We start from the raw sequence: 18,343 nt of genomic DNA, 5'->3' as shown, positions 1-18,343 counted from the left end.
ATCATACCTGAAAGGCCTTCTAGTATTCTGTGTTTTCCTCAATCGAAGCATAATTTTGGCAACAAGAAGCTGATGATCGGTGCCACAATCGGCCCCAGGCCTTGTTTTTACTGCTTGTATAGCGCTTCTCCATTTCTGCCGGCAAAGAATATAATCGATCTGATTTCTGTACAGACCGTCCGGTGAAGTCCATGTGTACAGGCACCTCTTGTGCTGTTCAAAATGAGTATTCGCTATGGTCAGGTTGTTTTCTTGACAAAACTCTACTAGCCTCTGCCCAGCTTCATTTGGCCCGCCAAGATCGAACTTGCCTATAATTCCGGATATTTCTTCACTCCCGACCTTAGCATTCCAGTCTCCTATGAGAAAAACGACGTCTGATGATGGGGTGCGGTCTGAAAGGCATTGTAGGTCCGCATAAAATCTCTCAACGTCAGCCTCTTCAGCAGTAGTGGTCGGTGCATAGACTTGGATAACTGTTATGTTGAAAGGGTGACCTTGGATTCGAAGTGAAATCATTCGGTCGTTTTGGGGGTTGTACCCTAGCACTGCTTTGCCCATTCTTCTGTTTACTATGAGAGCGACCCCATTCCTTCTCTTGGATTCGTGCCCCACAATAAGATACATAATGGTCGCCGGAGTCAAATTCTCCCATTCCAGTCCACTTGAGCTCGCTGATACCCAAGATATCAATGTTCAATCTGTCCATTTTTCGCTTGACGACATCCAGTTTACCTTGCGTCATAGATCTTACATTCCATGTTGCTATGTGATATATCTCCTTGCAACATCGGACTTTCCGGTCGCTTCCCGACACATCCAAAACTGAGCGTCCTTTTGGCTTTAGCCCAGCCGCTTCATTCGTCCTGGAGCTACTAGGAATTGCCCTTTGTTCATCCCCAGTAACATGTGGGAGGCTCATCTTCCAGCGCCATATCATTAATGGTATGGTGACTGGCCATAGGGTTTTCTTGGCAGGAAATACTGGAGTGGGTTGCCATTACCTTCTCCAGTGAATCACATTTTGTCAGAACTCTCTGCCATCACCTGTATCTTGTGTGGCCCTACACAGCAGAGCTCAGGACTTCATCGAGTTTCTCAAGCCCCTCCGCCACGACAAGGCAGTGATCCATGAAGGGTAGAATTGTGGGCGACGTTTTTTTTTGTAAGGTAATTATGGGTTGTCATAAGCTATCTATTAGGCATGTGTTGATGGGAATCGTGTAAGCCTCCGATGCGTGCAAAAATATGCTACGCTCGTAGTGAGAGCTGAATCTGTCGTATAAAAGTAATTGGCTGCGTTTTTACGGGTATAAAAATATTTGACCGGCAATAACTGCCACAAAAATGCTGCAAATCTGCCGGAAAAAAAATACATTAGAATGCCATTAAAACCCAATGAAGCACGTATTTGAAAATGAATAGGAAATAGCTGGAAGAAGACTGCGAAGGCAGGAACTGTGCATATATAAATTTATTTATTTATTGACACTGCAATCCCAGAAAGGGATTTTTGCAAAGTGGTCAAGAATTCAGTACAAATATTGAGGAAAAAAGAATAAAGTACACAGAACAAAATTAAGAAAAAATAACAAAACACTATGACAACAAAGAAAGGGTTCAGTGAAGCAGTAAAGCATTACACTAGTTATAGAATACACTAAGGTTTAAGGCATATTAAAAATCACGCATCAAACAAAAGAAAATGTAGTACCCATAACAAAACACACCGAGGTGATAAAGATTAATTTTATTACAAAAGGGAGAACCCGGAAGGCGATCCAACTGAAGCCTTACTGAACACTGAGGCTGCCGATCAATGAATGAAGTCAGACCTTTCTGCAGGACTTCGTTATTAGTAAGTTGATTCCATTTATTTACGGTGCAAGGAAAGAAATGAATATTTGAATCAGTTATTACGCTGGATAAAAGGGGCGATTATCATATTATGTCGTTGCCTGGTAGTATAACCTGTGGTGAAAAATATTGGTTCATCCAAAATAATTTTAATTGACCGTTGATTAATTGGTATAAGAACTTAAGTCGAGAAATGCGGTATCTTTCTGTTATAGATACTAAGCCAGCCCTATTTAAAAGGTCACTTGCAGATGTATGTAAGTCTATAACTGTTGTAGACAAAACGAAGTGCGTTTTCGTATTTTTAAAATTTTATTTATGCTTGTTTTTGTGAATGGATCTGAGATTATTACCGCATAATCTTATATTGAGTCAATTTGGCCGCTAGGAGCCGGACTCGAGGGGTGGAGAGTTTTAAGGCACGCCTAAGAAAAAAAAAGTTTATGATTTGCGTTGATTACAACTTGATCAATAAGTTTAGTCCAATAATGGTTGCTTGTAATCCATAATCCCAGAGATTTGCAGTATGAAACATCGGTAATAATATTATTACATAAAAAAAAATATTATTATCTCAAGGGATTTTTTTGTTTTTCTTTTGCGAGTGGTTTTTTATAGACTTTTTTTGTAAGTTGATGGGTATCTGCTACGTGTCACACCATGATGTAATTATTGAAAGGCTTCGTTTATTATAATTTTATCTGAAATGCTTTAAATTTCAGAGTATAGCACACAATCATCAGCGTATAGTTTAATATGAACTGGAATGTGCTTTACAATGCCATTAATGTAAATGATAAACAACAGTGGCCAAAGTACCGTGCCCTGAGGCACGCCAGAGCCAACAGAAACAGTTTCAGAACAATGGTCACCAAAAGCCACATAATACTGACGGTTATACAAGTACGCTGAAATCCAGTTAATGATTTTGTTATTTTGTAGAGTGCTATGAATTTTGGAAAGACGCTTTTGTGGGACACCCTAACAAATGTTTTACCGAAATCCATAAAAAAAAAAAACATCTATTTGGTTTCCATCGGTAATAGCATTCTTAAAATCATGTATGGTCTGGACTAGTTGGGTACAAGTAGAATAACATTTCTGGAATGCGTGCTGAAATTTTGTAATAAAAATGTGTTCTTCAAGAAAGTTAGAAATGTGGTTGAATTATATGTGCTTCATAATTTTGGAGCCTATCAATGTTAGTGAGATCGGCCGGTAATTATTCATGCACAGCTTCTTTCCATTTTTATGAATTACCTGAACTGTGGCCGTCCTCCAGTCTCTCGGCACCTGTCCTTCGTTTAGAAACTTTGAAAAAGTAATAGAAAGTACTTCAATAGCCATTGAGCGTACCTAATTAAAATGAATTTGGTATTTTATCTGGTCCGGGGGATTTCTTGGGATCAAGATTCAGAAGCAGTTTAGTTATACCTTGACCAGATCAGGCATGGGAGGCAAGGATGATTCAAATAAAGGTTTTATGTCATTATCAGTAGTGAACAAAGATTTAAAGTATTCGTTAAAGGTAGGGGATATTTATTTTTCGTCAAAGGTTAGGGTTCCAAAGATTCCAAACGCGTGAGAATCCTTGAAAAACGGGGCGATTGCATGCCAAACTTTTTCTGGTGCGCTGGTGATAAAGTAAGGCAGCAATTCACCAAATTAAGTTTTTTTGTCAAGTGCTTCTTGTCTTCGCAGCTGACTTGACAAAGCGGATTTTTTTCCATGCAGGCATTCTGAATCATCAGCTTGTTATACCCCTTACTTTGTCTTTTTGTCGCTATAAATAGACATCCTAAAGAATCAATTTTTTTCAACTTCTCGCGTGCTGAAGATACATCAAGAATAGACATCTCATCATTTCATTTTGATAGTTTTTCGAACTCTACCCCAAATTTAGGTGATTTGAGCAATATTTTTAAAGACTTTTTCATGGTGTATTGACCGTTTCGTGTCAATCATTGAAAAAAAAAACAAAAAAAAAAACACTGAAGAATTCCGGTATTTGTCTTACCTCATTACAAATGCGCAGAAAATTAAAACGGCTCAAAAAGAAAAGGTAAACAGGTGATGTTTAAGAATTATAATAATAATAATATTTGTAATAATATTAATTGATTCAGAGGAAAGGAAACGCACCGTGACAAGTGTGACAGATACCGCTCCTTTTTCTTTCTTGTTATTATTGCTGTTATTGTTAATTCTGATATTAAGGCGAAAGTCTTTACTGCCTCATCATTGCCGTCAGCTAAAGTGTCACGCTTTTGCGGCGGCTCTCAATAGTCGAGATGGGATGACGTCATGGAGGTCTCGACCAATCACGGAGCTCCACCAGAGTATGCGCGAATGCGTGCCTTATATGGCCATATGTCAATCAATTAGCAATCATAAGTAATGACTAATTAAATAATAATAATTATGAATGAAAATTTATTACACATTACTAGTAACTAATCAATTGCTAATTAATGACGGAATGATTATTAGTATAAATTAATGCCAGCTACTTAATTATTTACTTATTAATGCCGAGCATTTGGTGAAATCAACCACACAACAGTAAACGTAGAATTGCGAAGATACAAGGAGCGCGATCTCGTCGCTGCCAAGCAGAATTCACTGAATAAATGCGCTCGCAGAATTTGAAAGAGTAGTCGCTCGCTTTACTCGTAGCAGCATTCATCGCTACATGGGCAACAGTCGTGTAGCAGAATGCAGGACTCCGGCTTTCGCCTTTCATCACTTTAGTCGCCAAAGTGTCCGCAATTTTTTTTTTTTTGTTTTGTCAGTTTGTATAGACTGGACAATTGCTTTTCAATGCCATATCTGTGCTGTTGTTTAACGTCAGCATCAGCTCTTTGATTTCATTCTGTGTTGTGATTACTTCTTCGATAGTCCCTTGGGCTTTCTTTTGGCCGTCGACAAATTCTGATATTAACTGCTCTTGCGTAGGTCGTGGGTTTGTCTCAATATCACTCGAAAGAAGTAGGTTAGAAGGCAATAATGCAATGTGAACTACAATAGATTTGATACACGGTGCGCAGGGCAGCAACAAGAAAAATTGCTTATCGCTACGGTAACAGTACATGGAAGAATAGTTACTGACATGTAGTGTAAAACAAAAATTGTTGCTGAGCATGTTGCCGACACTGCTGCTGGCCTGCCCACAGAAAAAAAAAAACGTCAATGCTGCACGGTACTTCAAAGGCACTCGCTGAGCCACGAGATGAGACGTAACATTGCAAAGATGAAGCAGTACCTAGTTACTTGTGGAACGTAAGGTACTGCTATCAGCAGGCATCTATCAAGTACCTTTGTTTCTGTTTCCGGCTCATTGCACTTTTCCACGTCGATTCCCCCTGATGCGCAAGCGAAGGGCCATCATATGTGAACCATACTGTGAACCTTTACCGCCATAAAGGGCCTACAAAACTTGTAGTGCTAGACGAAAAAGGTTGTTCACAAATTGCCGACACTGCTGCTGGCCTGCTCCCTTGCCCACTTGATATTGTGATGGTAAAGACTGCGTGAAAAAAAAAAAAAAAAACATTTGAAAACTATTTCCCACAAATTGAGCAAACTTTCTTCTTATAGGCCGCAGCTAAAAGCGAAGCACGAGCGTGGTGGCCAGAGTTTCTGTTCCAACGTTACATACTAATACTAGAGCACGTAAAGTGACCTAGGAGATATACATACATACATACATACATACATACATACATACATACATACATACATACATACATACATACATACATACATACATACATACATACATACATACATACATACATACATACATACATACATACATACATACATACATACATACATACATACATACATACTTACATGAACTTTATTGCGAGAAATATACAAGCAAAAAAATAGCAGGTGCCCGCAGAAGCGCAAGCGCTTGTGGGCGGGCAATCCTCTCCCTGCAATGACATCCTCTACCTCAACCTAAGTTCAGCAGAAAGCAGGCGACACGCTGGCTACAGCATCAAGCAAGCACATTTTCATGCCGGCGTATTCGTCAGAAAATTAACCTATCTATTCGCACAAATACAGCGGATGTGGACGACACGAGTCATAAAGAAAGTATTGGAAATGCCAGAAATGAGAGCGGAATCTGAAAAGCAGTGTGGCCAAATGGCTTAGGAGAATAATCAAAATATTGCATACATCCTGAAACATGCACCCCGAATTCCGCCGAGAAAGGATAACAGGAACAGCAAGACGTTATTCTAAACACATTTGCGAAAACACCACGAGTCGAGTTTTAGAATGCGGCAGGATACATAGGTAAATGAGAAGGTCGTGACTGTTGTAATCGCGGACAATGAATTTGAAGTCGCAAAAGCTTTAATCATTAAATATGCCTTAGCGGAGGTAGCTGGGAAGAAAAATACGTATAGATGCATACCAGATCAAGCTAATTTGACGGTTTTTGCAGACTGGAGAGCCGCATGCAAATTGTCACCAATGGGAAGTTTGCAAAGTGGGGGAACCAACTTGAAGCAAAATTCTAAACGGATACGTAGTTTTAAGGTAGTATTGACATCTCCAATCTCCTTACGAGACTCTCTTGAGTACAAACGACGCCCATTACGCAGCCCGAGCGCTGGCTTAGCTAGCAGTGCGTTTTCTCATGATGGTGCCCAGAGGAAAGGCTCTGCGCATACATAAAAAACTACTAAAGCATTAGAGATTAAAAAAAACACGTCCACACTATCGCGAAGAACACACCAAGAAGATAAAGGGGATATTCCTGGAAGGGAGTTAGACAAGCAGCTGGCACATGCCTACTTCTTAGCCTTTGCATTGGCTACAATCCACATTATACTTCTTTATAGGCCCATGTTGTAATGCATATCCCAATATATAAAGCCGGGAACCTTTTATCTGTCGGTCTGTTCACGCTCAATGCCAGTGACATGTGGCTTTATCACTTTCTTTGTAACGCAAGGTGCGCACAGAATAACATATTATATGATCTACGCCACGCGCTAGTGCTTCCACATCTTTCCAAACTATTGTAATTGCTTTCTCAGTCTTTATCTGTAAAGTACTACCCAGTTTTAAACGTCGGACCGCCGAGAGCGGCATGCATTCTGTAGTGTGACGACCGCCAAACACGTTTTCTTCTTCGCAGCCGCCGATGTGAACAGTGTACCTTCAGGACGCAATTCGCCCAATTGTTTCTTTTCCAAGCACTTCGGAGCCTTGGTTGGCTTGTGGGGTTTAACGTCCCAAAGCGACTCAGGCTATGAGAGACGCCGTAGTGGAGGGCTCCGAAAATTTCGACCACCTGGGGTTCTTTAACGTGCACTGACATCGCACAGCACACGGGCGCCTAGCTTTTCGCCGCCATCGAAAAGCGGCCGCCGACGCCGGGATTCAATCCCGCATCCTTGGGAACAGTAGTCGAGCGCCGTAACCACTGCGCTACCTTCAGTGCCTTCCTGACGGTTGTACTGCTCCCTACTCGAATATGGCAATATCACATACAGGGCGATTTTCAATCATTTAGTAATTTGTAGTTTAGCAAAAGGACTGCAGGGAAAATGAGGAATTTTGTTATAACACAGATGAGAAGGGAGCCAACAGCTGCTTACACAAAACAAAGACGAGGGAATGCTTTATCAACGTAAACTATTATTTAAACGCGGAGATAATTTACTAGAAGTGGAAGAAAAAACAACCACATGCTGCCGGTAGGATCCGAGCCCAGAACCTCCGAACGTCATGTCCTTGGCTCTACCGACACAGGTACGCCAACGTCTCTTTAACCTTCCACTTTGTTTATGTTGCGTGTAGCCTGGCCTCGAGGGTATTCGACATCACTACCCTCCTCCTTTGGTGTGGACGTGTATAAGAAGCGGGCGGTTCGCTCCCGTCTTATGCATGTTATGACAAAGACCCTCATCTTCTCTGAATTTGTTAGCTGATTAGTTTAACGGGGGCTTCGAATTTGACGGCCTTAAAGCTACAGGTAGCGTAAGAGGATTCTCACAAAGCTTTCTCCCCCCCCCCCCCCCCCTCCATTTCTCGCTGAATCACGCTGTGTTTGACATTTCCGGTAAAACACGACATTTCACATCCGCCGTTGTGGAGGAGGGTGGGGCTGGCGAACATCCTTAAGGGTAGTTCACACTAAATATAAACACCTATGAAAGTTGAAGATTAAATGGCCGTCGCCATAAGACTGCACAGATGTGATTATACAAAAGCATGAACACGACCGCAATGACCACTGGTGACTCTGTACATTGCTCCGTATACAGCACCGCAATGGGCTGGACCAATTTCTGTAGAATTAGCGTTATGATTAACTGTCTCAAAACACTGTCTTAATTAAAGCTCTCACGCGCTGGAATCCCCAACAATGCACACTTTTCTTCAAAAGTTTGCACGTTCCGACCCGCTGCTTCCCCCCGGAAGACGTGCCACGGCCCGTCGCTTGACTCCTTCAAACTCGTCAACAAACCGAGACTCCAGGTGCTCACGAACGCTTGTTCAAAGGGCCGCATCGCTCCATTTCCGCATGCGCCCACTTTCTTCGTACTGCACGCAATGAAAACCTCTGCATTGATACTGTGAGAGTGGCACAGCACGCCGACGACTCTTTTGATCGAAGGGCGCTGGCAAGGTATTTGACTTAAAACTACGACTTATAAGTCTGTGCGGACGGTGCAGATAGGTTTTGCAGCACAGCGGACATCATGAATCAGATACAGCTTGACGATCAGACACATAACTAACTTCAATAATAAACTTGTTCACTTTACTTTTAAACAAAATAGGAAATGCTTTATTGCCAAGTTGAACGGTGTTCATTCAAACGTAATCTCGTCTTGAAGTTTTCTTAACCGGCAGTGTGGTTCAAAATGCTAAACGGTAAAATGCTTGAATAGCAGCTTGGGCATGTTGGTTATGCATCTTGAGGTAACAGCGCGGAACACAGGACGGGAGCACAAGATTAGACGACGACACAACGAGCGCTGCGCTCGTTGTGTCGCCCACTAATCTTGTGCTCCCGTCCTGTGTTCAGCGCTGTTACCTCAAGAGGTAAAATGCTTGTAAAGCTTGCGGCTCTGGCACATTGATACAGATGTGTATATTGCATTTCTTATTAAACAAATACAGACTTAGTATGTGTATTTGGTTATATTTTAGAAGGCAACATGATTTTGAGGACATTACCACACATAACGACGTCAATATATTTTTGCGAAAGCAAGAAAGCAAGCTCAACAGCTTTCTAGTACGCATTTTTCACAATTGATATTTTGAACATTACCTGCTTTGAAAGGAGGCAACAGTCAGCGAGACTAAGGAAAGCTTAGGGAACGTTTTTTATGCTATTTACTTGAAATAGTATTGTAATCACTTTAGGAATAAAGATAAATGAATACAAAAGGGAAGAAAAAAATCAACACGCCGTTTATGGATCCGAACCCACGGCCTCTAAATATCGCGGCGCTGCTCCTACCAACTGAACTTCATTGACAGCTGTCCAACCTTCTACTTACTTGGATGTTAATGTTGCCTGTAATCTTCGCCGAATGTTGGCTTCTTTCATTTGGGCATCAAATGATCCCGTCATTTTCTCTTCAATTTTCTCTGAGTGGAATTTAGGAGTGAACCTTATCATGCACAAAAAGTCCTAACAAAAACTGCTTATTAAGCTATTCATGGTAATTAAACAACTAATTACTAATATTGCTCGCGTACAAATAAAAAATATAATCTACAATCTACCTGCATACAGCACGCAGTGGTAGCTTTCCCTTCTTTTAAAGGGAAAATTTAATAAACGCTACGAAAAATTCTCTGGTGCGTTTCTTTGCTTCAATTATTTTACTTTGATATGACCTGGCCTAAGCCAACTTTTTTTATTAGATTGGGTACTTGTGTGCTTTACTCCTGGTCTTCGTTGTTCATAGATGACACGTGGATTAATTTATATGCTGCTATCTTCATGTGGTTATATTTTACAGCATTTGAACCTGAAAAAAAAAGCTGCTTGTTAAGCCAATATTTTCATTGTCGAGGAACCTCATAACATCAGTTGTTGAAAAAGAAAAAATTTTGTTGCGAAAGCAATACTACGCTAGTAATCGAGCCATTCCGCGAGGCACAGCGTGAACCAAGCTGCGTAGGAGCGAGGAGCCGCGTGACGTCAGAGGCAGCAGCTGGTGTGTCGCAGCTGCCGTCGCGGCCGTGCTCGGCCGCGCGCTCCGCCGGTGCCGGACAAGGGGCGATCACTCTCTCCGTTGGTTGTGTAGAGAAAAGATGTGTGTGGTGTATATAAAGCTAGGAGCGCGCGGCCAGAATCGACCAACTATGGAAAAGGAGAGCCCGACCGCTGCTCAGCGCGTAGCCTAAGCTATCCTAAGCGTAGCCATGCAGCTTTTGCTTTCGCAACTAAACTAGGTTTAACCGGAGCTGAACCACTGCCAATGTTTATGCCATTGAGTTAGCCCTCTGCGCCACATTTCTTTAAAGATGCAGCTGCGCATAATATCGCAGCCAGATTCAAATAAACTGATTTACGTTAGAAAAACAGAGATTTATTCTCCATTTTCTAGAACGCAAAGCCGAGTGACACCAATTTTTGAATGCGCGAGCTGGATAATGCCGCATTCAGATTTCAAATGCACATTTTAATGAGGAAGCATTACTTACCCCTTGGTGACACAAACCCGGTGGCGTTGCTATTAGTGCTTGCTAGGTTGTAATAAAAATCCGAGCAACTACAAGAAATGTACACTGGCGTCATCAAGTGCACATGATACGCGCACAGAAAACCGTGCATTCATCATGGATCAATGAAGCATTCATACCAATACGCGACCGAGGGCACCGCTTCAAACGGTTCTGCTAGGTTTGTTCGTCTATAGACCGTTCTATCATTGTCGCTGCCATTTTGTGCAGGTGGCGCCATCGATCTGCTAAGCTGAAAATACCCGTCATGCTAGTATGTGGGGTCGCATCTGCGGCACAGAAGACAAGCAGCACACATCGTATTTCACAGATATCGCATTCAACTTTTCTGCATTCCGTAATTACCTAATTGACAGAAAAAACTTCTCAGCAGCGGTTAAGCCATGCGGTCAAAAATGACCGGAGGTTATGTTCATGATCTGGTCGGCCAATTACTACAAGCCAGGTTACAATCAATATGTAGCTTTGTGGGGTACAAGTATATAGCGTTGGAGATCCCTGCAAAAATTTAGCAGGTCAGAAGCGGAGCTTTCACTCATCCGCTTATACCTTGAAATGAAACAAAAAAATTTCATTTCGACTAAGCTTCGATACCAATTCGGCGTGGACAAAACAACTTTGCTGCACACTGTTGCAGATCGCTACACTTTCATCGCAACCGAGCACCAACGCTTGTATAGCTGCCCCTTTCCCGCGCTGTGTAACTGATCAATCAAGGAGTGCGGCGTCCCGCCGATGTGAGCGTTCAAGAGTCGCGCGTCGAGCCTATCACAGGCAGCCGTCTTGGAGCAGTCTCCTCTGCTCTGAGAAATGCTCGTGCTAATTACACGCCCGAACTAAGAGAATAAAGTCTTCGAGCCGACGCTGATGTCACGACAACTGCTCGGGCGACTGAAACGCTAACATTAAGCCAATCTTCACAAGCGTGTCAAGGGATGGGGCAGATACTTCGCTTTTAGCCAGGTAAACTGTACTAACTGAGTATTTTTTCCGCACTCGACGATCTTCATCTGCTTTCCAGGTCACTTTCTTTGCTTATATTGTGGTCTTTTTCATTTAACACAAAACTTTCAAGGTTCCTTTGTTTATTTTGGCGGCCTTTTCAAATAGTCATCCACTAAGAGGCCGCGCAACATGCTCAAGTATCACGTCAACGTTACGGCTGGTAGGAAATTTTCGCCCTGTACATATATCTAAGCCCGTTATACTTTGTGGCACGGGCGGAACCTCTTTATTTTTCTTTCCTTTTGCATGCCTCAGCATAATTTATGTACATAGATCTAGGAGCGATAATTGCGGCGGAAATTCCCTTTTTTATTACTAAGCAAAGCAACTGGGATGCAGGGAGGAGGAGGAAGAACATTTATTTCCGCCGAATATGGTGCAGCAGCCACCTACGAGTCCGCACGCAGGCGTCCGGGGAGGCAGTCTGTCACACCGCGGCCAGAGGACACCCGGCCTCGTCTAGGAGAAGAGGTCTTCAGCCTCGGCCGCCAGGCGGACGGCGAATCGCTGTGTTTTTTCGTCGGAGCTTCTTAGCGTGGTCTCCCATTCACCGCTAGTTTTAATCGCGTTGCGCCCTGGGGCACGAACGCATCTCCATATTATATGATCTAATGTTGCCACGTGGCCGCAAAATTTACAAATTTCGGTTTCTGCACCGTCCCTCTTCCGCCCTCTGGCGCCCGTCCAACTCCTCCACAGGGGCGAAAAGAAATTTCGAGCTTGGAGTCTTCTCCAGTCATACGATTCCTTTTTACTCAGGGATCTAACCGGTGGCGGATATATCCTCCGGTCTTTCTTCAAGTTGTCCGTTACATCCCTAAAGGTACCTATACATTCTTTGGTTTTAGATGTTGTGGAGGCGTCCGCAGCACCCCGAGGTAGCGAGGAGCGGGCGAGCATGTGGGCAGCCTCGTTGCCGGCGAGACCGGCGTGTGCTGGGGTCCAGATTATGGTCACGCTTTCGGCGAGAGACGACTCGTTCAGAAGTTTTGCAGCACGATTGCTGACTCTACCCTTGCTAAAATTTCTAACCGCCGCTTTGCTATCGCTGATGACGTGTTTCACGCCTGGTCGTGCAATGGCAATGGCTATTGCAATCTCCTCCGCCTCTACCGGCGGTAGATCTCGATCTCGAGATCTCGAGATCTCGAGAGGGAAAGATCAATATGAGAACGCGACGTTATTGCTGGTTACAAACAGTGCACATAGTTAACATGGGGGTACAAATGTCTCAACGCAGGACGATGTTACACAAAGATTTGTGCTAGGAAAAAAAAATCCGAGTTCGTGTCCTAATTATTCATGAGTTCAGGAGGCAGATCTATGTCCGTTCACTTCAATGAGTTTTGCCCGGACGGTGTGAACGCGAAGTGCGAACAAAGCGTACAACTCATCTTATGAGTTGCTGCAGAGAAATGTGGCAATAGGTCTGTCGCGACAAGAAAGGAAGACCTTGATAAGCATGTCTGCGAGTAAGCGAAAACATTTTTGTGCTAAGGGCAAATGCAAGAAACATTTCGTCTGCGTGCTCAAGCAGCAGACGCAAGACGCTGAACTCGCGCAGTCGAGAGTTGGGTAACACAGAGCAAACAATAGTCGATAGCCTGTACACGGCGTAAAACAAAAAATCTAAACCCGCGAACAGTCATCACAAAAGCTTCGGCGTTGTCGCCATCTTGGAATATTAGGGACTGCCTGCGATCGAAATCGACATAAGTGGAAAGGTTGAAAGCTTCCTTTCTCTAGGTTCAAGATAGACTCCAGATGCTGTGTATTCAGATGGAATGCAATTCGAGACAGTATTAAATCTAGCCTTGTGAAATCGCCGAGAATAAAATGTCTTCGTCGGTCTTGGTTGCATTTTCCGTTGTCAGTGACAATAGAAAAAAAAATTAACGATACGAATGGCAGTATTGCGCTGACTCACCCGCATTCATGAACCACTGAATCGCAAAGGGAGCTAGGTTGGTTGGGAAATACAGGAAACATACGGTGTAGAAGGCACACTTGCGCAGTGCTGACGAGAGGGAACGTTGCCACTTTAACTGACTGCAAATATTATTGCCAAACTGTTTATCTGGTTTAGCCAAGGCGTTTGGCGTATTCTTTCAAACTATTTTCTTCAAAACGGGCTAAAAAAAGAAATTCGTTTAACTTCATTATATAAAGTTGCTTGCAGGTGGAGGCCGTTGATTTATTAACGACCGTTCCTAAATGAATTCATTATCGGGAAGGCGGCCGTTTTTCCGAGTGCTCGAACACGCCGAGCCAACTTCTCCGGTCGCCCACTCTGCGTAGCTAATAAGCGCTCGCAGCGGTTACATACATATTGCATACCGAAGAGCACAAGCATTGGTCCATTAATTGTGGTTAGAAGATTTATGAAGGCCTTGTATATACAGGCTCTAAATGCGGCACCGGTGGCGTTATGTCTGCTTCTGCGGGTTTCGCTTAATGGCTTTAGCGAGAAGATTCAGGGAGTCCGAAAATGGCCTTCCTGGGCGTCCCTCGCTATTCTGGCATTCATCTCTTTACACTTCTCTATCTCCTATGAAGAAGTGGTTGAACCTAAAATATGCGAGTCTTTTGCCACTGAAATATGCTAGAAATGGTGCAGAACCTCTGAAGCCATCGGAAGTTATGAACGTATAACAGCTGCATATATTCAGGATGAGGCTCTGATTCATTTATTTGGCAATGGAAATAAAAAGTGCTTCTCAGATCCGAAACCAAATGTCAAGATGGCTCAGGAAGACAATGGATTACTGCGCCTGATATTTTAGCCACACTATGTTGGTTCATAATAATTCTTACAGCTGTAACCACTCGCTTCTCATTCGGGCTAGCAAACAAGCAGCGCGATTGATTTCTTTGTTCGGGTATGCGGACATAATGTCCTCCTGAGGTTTTCACCTTGTATTCTTTGCTATTGACAAGAAACACTTGTTGCCGCTGTTTCTTTTCGCTTGAGTCATCGGCGCGCAAACAGCGACTGGAAATAACCTTTAAGAATGGTTCTCCTGTCACCATTTTTTTTAAATATGAGGAGCGAAAATATGTGTCTAAGGAATTATTTGGATAGTGATATGGAGAGAAGAATTACAGCGGCATGGCTCCCACTCAAATGTCAAGCGCAATTGTTGCATCCTGTTCTTGAAAAGGTTTGGTTTGGTTCGTGGGGTTTAACGTCCCAAAGCGACTCAGGCTATGAGAGACGCCGTAGTGGAGGACTCCGGAAATTTCGACCACCTGGGGTTCTTTAACGTGCACTGACATCGCACAGCACACGGGCACCTTGCTTTTCGCCGTTCTTGAAAAGGCATGGTTAAACTTCGTGTGAAGGAATAGTCGAATATGTAAGTGAGTTGATTGTTCCTTTTTGGGGGCAAACAAAGGGAACAATGGACATTTAGCGGCAGTTCCATCACTAAGTCAGTCACAGCGGCTTGGAGATCGTAGTTTCCGTATAGCCGGTAGTAGTAATTTCAAACACGGCTGTTCTGTCCGTTATACATGTAAGGCAGAAAGAACGATTTCATGACTTCTCTTTAATGCCACAATTAAAATGCCCCTGTATCAGCAATCGGTCCAGAAGACGACCTTCTCCCTTCAATAGATAATCCAATTCTTGTACCATAAAAATTGCAAAGGAAAGACTAACAAAATTGAATGTTCAATGCGTAGCCAAACTAGAATATATAGGCTACTCTCATTCTGTCGGCTCGTGTAGCTTCACACAAGAGTTCAGGCAAAGAGACAGTAATCGTAGTGCTAACTTTCGAATTAATCTGACGGAAAACTTTGGCATCGACTCCCAACGTCCAGCGTAAATTCCGACATCATTCTGACCGTCCGGAGAGCAGGATCGTCAAGGTGATAACTGCTTCAACAATTTCTACTGGTCTTAGCCGTATATGCACATTAGTAATAGAACTTAGCTGGTTTTCTGGTTTCAGACACCATTTTTTGTTTTGCCTGAGGGTGACCCCTTCAAATTTTGAGAATAGCTTAGATAGTAGCGACAGAGCTGACGTAATTTTCTAGTACTAAATGTTAAAGCTTCCAGAACGGAGCTCTTTGTTCTAATACGACATTTATATTATAAAAGTAAACCTGCAAGCTCGCTAAAAATGCTAGAAACGAGACTTTTGATCAGAACTGATAATGTGTCTCGAGGCAGCAGGCTGTTTCTTAAGAGCCGCCAGATTTACTGCACATGGTGGCTTTAGCCTCAGTGGCAGGTCTGAATATTGTCACGAGAAGATGAAGACTAAGTCTTTTCCTTCCTAGACTCGCGGAAGGAATAAGGAGATGACGATGAAATGCGACTGTTTCCATGGTGGTGCTCGCTGCTATACCAGTTGAGGATGTGTTGGAATTATACTCTAAATGCATTGAATCTTGCTTGTTCCCGAAGCGGCGGTTCAGGATGAACAACATGGTCCCTTGCAGGTTCTAAATGAGTTTGAGCTGCGCAATCAGTCTTCAACGTGTTCTTCCCGCCGATGCCGGTGAGCCGAGGCCCGCAGCGGCGCCATGGCGCCGGTCCGAACAGCAGCTGTAGCAGGAGGTGCGACCGTCACCACCACCACCCAAGCCTTGAATCGGTATCCCTGCTTTACCGATGAAACCACTATGGCGATCACCACCGGCACAAACGAGTATAAAATGGTGTCTACAGAAACAATCACAACAAACTTGATAATATACGCCGGGAAGGTATCAGATACCAGTGGTATATATAAGCGCCAGCAATCCGCGAAACACGACTAAGAAACTATCTTCATTGTGATATAGGGCAGTAAAAGTTTACTTGCCGATTGCTACCGCGATTATGACGGGTTTTTTGTTGCCATTACCTTGGCCATGGTGCTTCAAATATCCTTTTTTCTCCATGACCACTGACGTACGAGCGAGGAATTGCCTACTCACCTCCTCAACGACTAATGAAATCAATCAGGATCTTAGTCTGAGATAAATGGTTCATTCTTAGTTTTTTTTTTTTTCACATATTAACGCAGGACAAAGAAACCGGACACGAGAAGAAGACAACACACAAGACAGCACCCGTCTCGTCTTGTGTGTTCTCCTCTTCTCGTTTCCTGTTTCATTGCGCTGTGTTAATTTGCAAAGCTCAAACAGACGTGACTTACAGCTATTGAAGCATAAAAAAAAAACTCAAGGTGTGAACAACAAATATTAAGCAATTCGGAAACAAGATCGCCACTTGTGGACAAAACATCATTAGCATGTCAGAAGAAGCAGATAAGTGGGGAAGACCCAGTAATCTTGTATTTGGTGCCTCAGCACAAATCAATGAAACTAAGCACAAAACCCTTACGTTGACTCATCGTCAGTCGAGCAAATCCACAGAATATGACGCACAGAATGGAACAAAACTCGTTTTTTTTATACTGAAGTTGGCTGATCATCGAGTAAAGGAAAGGTCCTGCACAAATGATTTAAGCTATAAGGAAAATCTGTATCTATCTCGGAGGAAGAACTGTATGTAACTGATTACTTATATAGTAATTACTTATTTGTGTAATTTTGTAATCACTTCACTAAAGTTTGAAACAGTAAGGGTTCACTGAACTTAATTATTTTTTGCTGTATTTGATTCCCTATAATCAGTTACTTGCTTGGAAAAAACTACATGGGCGAAGCGTCCGTGAACATATGATTGCGTCAAATTTTTCATCCGCATGACGGTGCACGTAACTGCCTTGCATGTTGTTCTGTCCACAAACTTTGTCCTTCGTGGTGCTGGCGGGAATTATGGGTGTTTCTTTGAATAACTGGTGCCTAGGTAATCTTTTTTCAAAAAATTCTGCTCTTTCCTCGCTGTAAACGTTTCGTGTTGGCGGCTGTTTAGAAGCATAGTTGTGCCTCTTTAATATGAATACTTTGGTCCCAGAGAGGAACCGTTTATAAATTGAGTCGTCCGAAATAACCAATTGCGAAGACAAAATATAAAAAACTCGTGCTCAAAAAGTCCGATTTTGTGTATATAGTAGAGGCCAGTAAATTTGAATGCAGACATAACTTTGGCGCCTACAGGGCTAATACAGGGTTCAACATCGTAAATGAATAAATGAAAAAAGCCTTTATTTGAGAAAAGGAATGGATCTCAGCCACTGTTCGGGTAATTAGATAGTTAGGAGGGATGGGATTGTAGATTCAAGTTGTTTTCTCATTGCTTGACATGCTGCCGATGTGCGTGCTGTAAGTCGATGTCTCTCCCACTACTCGAAGCAGGCCGCTCTCACTGCCATAGGTGACAGTGGTTTGTTGTATTGCGGTGCTGTATAGTATATGACGTGCTAGGGTGGCCATGTCGTCATCTGGAATATGCGTAATTTGGTTTTCCCCGTAAAAAACATGCGCATTGCCATATAAGATGTTTAACTTCTGCTGTACACTGTTCCTGACAGTGGGTGCATGTTTTGTGTTTAATTTTTCGTATCTGCCCAGAAGCCACCTTTAAAGCATGTGTGGTGTGCAGTCTGCGCTTGTTATTACATTGTCGAGAAATATCTCTTGTGGTCGAGTAATTCCTTTCTTATTGTCAAACACCGGCCTTGGTGTTGCTTCATAATGTTACGTGGCGACAAGCGATGACAACAGGAGAACAGAGGTCAGAAAGAACATGCATAATTGTCGTCACATAAGGTTTAATGAATCTTTGTGCGGGCCTAGCGCGCGCGCTTCTGCCCGCGCTACTGCCCTCTTCTTCCTCCTTCGTCCG

Source organism: Amblyomma maculatum, chromosome 7 (assembly GCF_055883805.1).
Source record: "Amblyomma maculatum isolate TAMU_Amacu chromosome 7, ASM5588380v1, whole genome shotgun sequence".
NCBI lineage: Eukaryota > Metazoa > Arthropoda > Arachnida > Ixodida > Ixodidae > Amblyomma > Amblyomma maculatum.
This window is presented reverse-complemented; position numbering follows the sequence as displayed.